At 44.8% G+C, this 8057-nt stretch overlaps 1 non-coding gene across 1 annotated transcript; it reads right to left on the bottom strand.

Moving 5' to 3' along the window:
- Window positions 1–3456: 3456 nt before the first annotated feature.
- LOC120671667 lies at window positions 3457–3563 on the bottom strand. Its single transcript, XR_005673767.1, has one exon. It is a non-coding gene; the product is annotated as a small nucleolar RNA R71 (small nucleolar RNA).
- Window positions 3564–8057: the final 4494 nt, after the last annotated feature.

Genomic DNA, 8057 nt, shown 5'->3' with positions numbered 1-8057 from the left:
CTCATGTTTAATTTTTTGTTTGTAGAAAATAATCATTTGTTTGTTTTGTTAAAATATTTGGAGAAGTAATTATTTAGTATTACACTTGGGCTAATCAAAATATGGAAAGAAAGTTAAAAGTTATGTTCTCGCGAACAGACTCTTACTACAAATACTTCCATGCTAATTACACAACTGGGCTAATTGAACACAAGAACTTGACATCCACATCTTTTTTGCTTGCCCCAGCTAGTGTTCAGTCTCCTTTTCATCCTATTCGATCTTTGCTTTCTTTTTGGATCCCCTCCTTTTCCTCTTCGATCTCTCTCCCTCCCTCTCTTTGATCCCTTCAACTTCGCTCTCTTTGATCCCTTCCTTGTCCTTTCCGCTCCCTTTGATCTCTTTGCTCCCTTCCTTTTCCTCTCCGCTCCCTTTGATCTCTTTGGTCCCTTCCTTTCTCTCTGCTCTCCTTTCTTCTTTGTTGTTCCTCTTTGATCTCTTCCTCTTCGATCTCTTTCTCTTTCTTTTTCTTTTTTGATCTCTTCCTCTTCGATCTCTATTTCGCCCTTTGGTGCCACGGAATATCTGATGTAGCCCGTTTGTCCAATTTTGCATTCGACCATCAGGGGGTACGTTGTTGAGAGACAGATCTTCACTTGATTAAACAGGGCAGACACCTTGGCGATGGGGTTCATGTACTTCAGGTCCAAGGTCAAGGAAATTGGTGCTCGCATAGTTACAACGGTAGCAGTAGCTTCTTCTGGCTGCATTGATACAAACATGACCCATTAACTAGTGCAGATACACATAAACAGAATCTATTCTTCAGTATTTTCTTAAAATAGTAGTTGAATGGCACAAGGTACTAAAGATGTTACTCCATATGATAGAACCAATTGAAATTTATAGAATAAACAGATGTTAATTTGCACTGCAGAGTAGTTAACCACCTCACCCAGATTACAGTTAAGGAGGAATTAAGCAATAAGTAAAAAAAAAACATCTAATTCAACCCCATTTGCCAATACCAATGTAATCAACCAAATGAAGAGCCATGTTCTGCTTTATGAAATATGTAGCTTCTGCTCTAGACAAATTAACATATCAAGTTATGCAGAGTAAAATAATACTCCAAACACAGAAGAGCTACATTAGCAAACAAAGTGAATTAGCAACTCAACACAGTATAGTGAGACAATGGAATTCTAAGGCAGTATGTACGCATGTTCTGCTAATCTGGTGCTGTCAGCGTAATGGGGTCCCCATAACCCCGGACTCATGCGTGATTAAGAAGGACGGGCCCCACCAGTCGCGTCAGCTGGCGATGTCGGCCGAGCGCGGCCGATGGACCCACCACGAACGACCACGCGCGGAGTGTGGGCCGTTGACGCTCACTAACGACCATTTCCAGGTGTCAACTTGATCAGAAAATCATGAGAGTTAATATGCAGGTTACAAGTACACTTTGGCCCGACACAAAATCACATAAAATATCAGAGTACCGATTCAGCTCAAATGGACCAAGTGAAGCCCAAGAACTCAAGCAAACCCAGCTGGGGCAGGCCGTGCCTCAACTTTAGGATAAGGGGAGACCAAGACAAGCCCACTCCAGGAAGTTGGGGGTGGTTGGCGGCCCGGGCAGGCCGACCGACCTACTTGGTCGGCCGGCCAGGCCCGTGGGCCCCACCGCCTCAACCAAGGCACGTGGCGCTTCCCTGTTGGCTTACAACGTCGGTTTGGGGTGCTGCGGCTGGTGGCTCCCTGCAATAAATAGAAGGGGGGCGGGAGAGAATAACACACACACACACACACACACCACACCTCTCACTTCCTCTCTTGCATTCCTTGCATAGTCTTTAGGCTTAGTGGAGTTTAGGAGAAGTCTAGGAGTCATCGAGTCGCCGGAGTTGCTCGAGAGTCTGGTATGGGTTCATCTCTAGCTCTCTCTTGTAATATTCGGTCGTTTGTAATAGAATTAGACTATGGTTACCGATATCTGCTTGAAGTACATTCTGAGTTATCGAGTATATGCTTCTTGTCATGGTTGCGTTATTATTCAATGCTTGCATTGCATGATCGCCCTGTGCTGGAGATGGTTAGTCTTTTGTTCTTAGAACTCTATCAACTGCTCCAGTATTCGTATGATTGCTCTAGTGTGATGTCTGTCCATCCGGAGGGTGGGGGCTCCGCGCGGAACACTAGAGTATCCCTTACTAGTGTAGACATGGTGTCTAGATTAGCTAAAAGTTGCTGGATGTCAAATATACCCATGGTTTGTAGAGGTAGCCGGCAGGTGGTGACAGCCCTGTTCGGGCCTTTTAGTAATCCTCCACGTTCGGTATGGGGGGTAGGAGGTACAGTCGCCGGGGTGTACGGGCTCCTTCCGTTACTTCGATAGCAATCTCCCTGTTGTGTAGTTTAATCTCTGATGAGCTAACTAATGATAAAGTATAGATATAGCTAGCCTAGCACAGCTGACTCGAGCTCTGACTTTTACCTTGCTCCCGACCTAAAGTAACCTTTATTCTTTTATCCAAGAGAGTAGTTTGTGTGTGTGTCACACTACCTCCTACCATGTTATTATCTTACCCCTGTTTATGCATGAGAATATCCAATCTAGATAGAGTTCACCAACTAATCTATATATTATCTCACTCATCGCCTTCCCTGCGGAAATATAAATGACACCCCGGTATACTCCCGGGTAAAATACTACAACGGTATTTCGTGTGCTTGCGGATCTATTCGTGGTTCATGAAATACTGCCATCCCAAATTGGCGTCTGCGGGCGTCATCGCTAGGTGACGTTGGTAGGTGCCAACAAGCATTTTTGGCGCCGTTGCCGGGGAAGGCACAGAGTGAAATATATAGACAGAGTTGTGAACAAAATCGAAATTGGTATTCGCTTGCTAAACATGCTAACTTGGCTTTGTTTTCTTGTCTTCATTGATATGAAAATAGGGTAGTGTATGACCGGTTTCGACTTGCCGCAAAACTTTCATTCCGATCCAGAGTCACTTTTGAGGAGGACGCGAGCTCGTCTCGTATCACCTCGGAGATCACTCTTGGCAGTCGATCCAGTCATCGCATCGTCGTCAGCTCCTAGTGCTATGGCCCAGAAGACACTCCGTGATTACTCTGCTTCGTCTGCTAGCCAGGTCCCGACCGGACCCGAGGTTAACACCGGAGGAGAAAATTTCGAGATCAAGATGGGTCTCATTACGATGGTGCAGGCCAGCCCATTTTTGTGGCAGGGCCAATGAGGATGCCAGCGCTCACCTCCAGCAGTTCCTGGAGCTCTGCAGTACTTTTGTTATCAAGGGTGTATCGCAAGATGCAATCCGGCTCCGTCTATTTCCGTTTTCTCTCTTGGGGAGAGCGAAGCAATGGTTTTATGCTAATAAGGCTGTTGTGGATACTTGGGACAAATGTGCCAAGGCGTTCCTCTCGAAGTTCTTCCCGACGGGCAAAACCAATGCTCTTCGTGGTCGGATTTCGAACTTCCAGCAGGCATCAAATGAGTCAATTCCGGAAGCTTGGGAGAGGCTTCAGGAGTATATTCTGGAATGTCCGCACCATGGAATGGATAATTAGCTCATTCTGCAGAACTTCTACAATGGGTTGACACAGTCATCCTGTGATCATGTGGATGCCGCTGCGGGTGGAGCTTTCTTCTCGCTGACCATTGAAAGAGCTACATCATTGATCGAGAAGATGGTTTCCAACCAAGGTTGGAGCGATGATCGCCTCCAACCGTGCCAGCGAGGTATGCACTCCGTCAAGGAGGCCGACATGCTCACTATGAAGATTGATCGCCTCCTCAAGAAATTTGAGGATTATTCCCAAGATAAGGCTCAGATGTAAACACTTCAAGCCTTGGAAACTCGCATGATGTGCGAGGTCTGCGGGAATGTTGGACATTCGGGCGACAATTGCCCAGAAACCCAAGAAGAAGCTCTATTCCTCAATAGCAATGGGTTTCGTCCACAAGGAGGTCAGGGGTGGAATCAACCACGCCCATATTACCAAGGAGGTAATGGGAATTCGAATTCTTTCAGTCCTAACCAGCCTACCTTGAGAGATCTTGTCTACGGCCAAGCAAAGATCAGTGAGTCCCTTCAGAAGAAGTTGGCCGCTATGGACAAATCTATGGAGACCATCCTTGCCAAGATGGACGGATTCTCCACTGCCATCAAGAATCAGTTTAGTTTCAATAAGATGATTGAGACTCAACTAGCTCAAGTGGCTGCTACCATGCCCCCTGCTTTGGAGAATGTTAAGGCAATAACCACACGAGGAGGTAAAACTACTCAAGACCCGCCTTATCCTAACCATGTTAATAGGAAGAAAGCAAGGCCGGTGGCAGAAGAACCACCTCGGGAGGAGGAACCCGAGAAGGTTCTTGAAGGGAAGATGGCTCCGCATGAATTTCATGATACCCAAGTATTGCCGTTCCCTATGAGGGCAAGGAAGCCAAGTACAGATGAGCAGTTCAGCCGCTTTGTTGAGATAATACAACAAGTGAACATCAATGTGCCCTTGATGGATGCGATGAAGGTTCCGACCTATTCTCGTTATATCAAGGACATAATCAACAACAAGCGACCACTGCTAACTACCGAAGTAATCAAGCTCACTGAGGCATGCAGTGCAGCTATACTTCAACAATTGCCCGAGAAGAAGAAGGATCCAGGATTCCCAACTATCAGATGTTTGATAGGGGCACAGAACTTCGACAAAGCCTTATGTGATTTGGGAGCCAGTGTTAGTGTGATGCCGAAGGCGGTCTTCGACCAACTCAACTACACAGAGTTGACACCGACACCCATGCAGTTGCAATTGGCTGACTCCTTAGTACGGCACCCAGAAGGAATCGCTGAGGATGTCCCCGTGAGAGTACGGGACTATTTTATCCCAGTCGATTTTGTGGTACTTGATATGGATAATCAGAAGGAGACTACTCTCATTCTAGGACGGCCGTTCCTCAATACAGTAGATGCACATATTGATGTTGGGGCCAGAGAAATCCGACTCCATATCAATGGTAAAGAGGAGAAATTTGACTTCCGACCCAAGAAAGAGCAATGCTTGACGATCCGGGTCAAATTTGGGCAAAATCCTTAGAAAATCAAAGAAGTCGAAGTCACACCCTCTCAGAAAGATAGTCTTATACCTTTTATGAAGACACTTATGAAAGAAGATTCAGTGAACTCAAAAAGGTCTAAGAAGAAGGGTAAATCAAAGGATCCTGATCCAACGCCGCCTACGCCATCAAAGAAGACCAAGAAGGTGTGGCGCAAGAGGAACAAGACATCATCGAGCGCTACTACTTCTCCAGGTACGGACGAAACGACCTCAACCTAATCAGGTATTGAGAAAGGTCCTACTTTTTGACCCTAAACTAAGAGCTAGCTTGGGGAAGGTTCCCTCCCCTAAGTCAACTGTATCCCTTTATTAGCTTTCAATAAAATTTGATAAAAACCTTCAAAAACAAAATAAAAATTTATTGCTTTATTTCTCTTTTCCATGATGCGCGATAAGAATGTTTTAACTCCCTTTTGATAAGTTGAAAGGATGAGTTTTGCTTTGCTTTATCATGTCTGTTGTGCCTAGTTTGAGAATAAGAGTTCTCTTGAGTTTATATTCATTGGTTATACAAATATGTTGCCAATAAACCTGAAAGTTCCGTGGGTTGCATATGCTTGATCCGAGTCTAAGTTGTTGTGAGTTTAGATATGGTAAATAAGGTTATGTAAGCTTGTTCCAGTGATGCTTGAAGTCTAGAGTTGTTTTTTTGTAAAAAGAAAAAAAATTAAAAGGCAAGTTTCCCAGCGATATGCAATGTCCTACCAGAGCCATATGTTATATTCCATAAAAAACCCTTATACATATGCTGCTTGATATTCTGTTGAGTTTTGTCAAATTGGGTGATCCTAGTAAGATGCTCTTCATGATTTCTGGATTATAAGCGCGTACACGTCCCATCCATTTGTTATATTCCTACACTGGGAATTAGCACCACCATCCACTTCACATCTATAAATGCTCCATGTCTTGGTGATCTCTCTCGTAGAGTATTCCTGAAATAAAATAAAGTCAGATTATGGTTGCCCTAAAAAGAAGAGAAAAGATGGCATGCCAAAGAAGCATGACCCCAAAAAAAGGAGAGAAAAAGGGGGTAACCATGTCTCAAAAAAAAAGAAAAAGAAAAAGAGAGAGAGACAGGGATGATTCAAGAGAGAAAAGCCATTACCTCAAGGAGTAAGCCATATTCATCCATCTATCCATCCATTCATACACTTGCACCTTTTGATCGAGATTGCATGACTTGTATCTCCATGGATCCTCTCTTTGACTTTACAATAAATAGAATACAAGTGTGCCATGTTCTTATCCTACCTTGAGCTCCACAAAGGCTTGTAGTAGTAGGGAAGATCAAAGGCAAACACTGCCCTGGTAAGGAAATACAAGATGAGTGCCTATAGAGAGTTATCCTGGATCTTTGCCATGTTTTCAAAAATCTTTCAAAAAAAAAAGTGTCTCCAGATGGATTGAGGATCTATGAACAAGTAAGTACTGCTTTATGCACCATTCTAAGTCTCAACAGCCCAAGACAAGGAGACAGCTAAAAAACCCCATGAGGGAGTAAGGTAATTGAGCAAAGGTATACTAACCAACTTATTTAAGCTTATAGATGAATCTCTTTGCTTCAGACTATGACATGACAGGTAAGGTACGAGTCAAAGTGACTTTCTGATCAACAACCTGATTTGTCCTACTTTGCTCGGGACGAGCACCCGAGCAAAGGACAGCTTGGAGGATCTTGTTGACGCTCACTAACGACCATTTTCAGGCGTCAACTTGATCAGAAAATCATGAGAGTTTGCATTTCTTACATGCACCCTTATCCAATAAAGTTCCTAAATCACACTTTACCTTTTAGAATATGCAAGTTGTGTTTTCAAGCTAATATGCAGGTTACAAGTACACTTTGGCCCGACACAAAACCACAGAAAATATCAGAGTACCGATTCAGCTCAAATGGACCACGTGAAGCCCAAGAACTGAAGCAAACCCAGCTAGGGCAGGCCATGCCTCTACTTTAGGATAAGGAGAGACCAAGACAAGCCCACTCCAGGAAGTTGGGGGCGGTTGGCGGCCCGGGCAGGCCGACCGACCTACCTGGTCGGCCGGCCAGGCCCGTGGGCCCCACCGCCTCAACCAAGGCACGTGGCACTTCCCTGTTGGCTCACAACGTCGGTTTGGGGTGCTGCGGCTGGTGGCTCCCTGCTATAAATAGAAGGGGGGTAGAGAATAATACACACACACACCATACCTCTCACTTCCTCTCTTGCATTCCTTGCATAGTCTTTAGGCTTAGTGGAGTTTAGGAGAAGTCTAGGAGTCATCGAGTCACCGGAGTTGCTCGAGAGTCTGGTATGGGTTCATCTCTAGATCTCTTGTAATATTCGGTCGTTTGTAATAGAATTAGACTATGGTTACCGATATCTGCTTGAAGTATATTCTGAGTTATCGAGTATATGCTTCTTGTCATGGTTGTATTATTATTCAATGCTTGCATTGCATGATCGCTCTGTGCTGGAGATGGTTAGTCTTTTGTTCTTAGAACTCTATCAACTGCTCCAGTATTCGTATGATTGCTCTAGTGTGATGTCTGTCCATCCGAAGGGTGGAGGCTCAAAACGGGACACTAGAGTATCCCTTACTAGTGTAGACATGGTGTCTAGATTAGCTAAGAGTTGCTAGATGTCAACTATACCCACGGTTTGTAGAGGTAGCCGGCAGGTGGTGACAGCCCTGTCCGTGTCTTTTAGTAATCCTCTACGTTTGGTATGGGGGGTAGGAGGTACATAAAGTCGCCGGGGTGTACGGGCTCCTCCTGTTACTTCGATAGCGATCTCACTGTTGTGTAGTTTAATCTCTGACGAGCTAACTAATGAGAAAGTGTAGATATAGCTAGCCTCGCACAGCTGACTCGAGCTCTGACTTTTACCTTGCTCCCGGCCTAAAGTAACCTTTATTCTTTTATCCAAGAGAGTAGTTTGTGTGTGTGTGTC

Source organism: Panicum virgatum, chromosome 4N (genome assembly GCF_016808335.1).
Source record: "Panicum virgatum strain AP13 chromosome 4N, P.virgatum_v5, whole genome shotgun sequence".
NCBI classification, from domain to species: domain Eukaryota; kingdom Viridiplantae; phylum Streptophyta; class Magnoliopsida; order Poales; family Poaceae; genus Panicum; species Panicum virgatum.
This window is presented reverse-complemented; position numbering and strand designations above follow the sequence as displayed.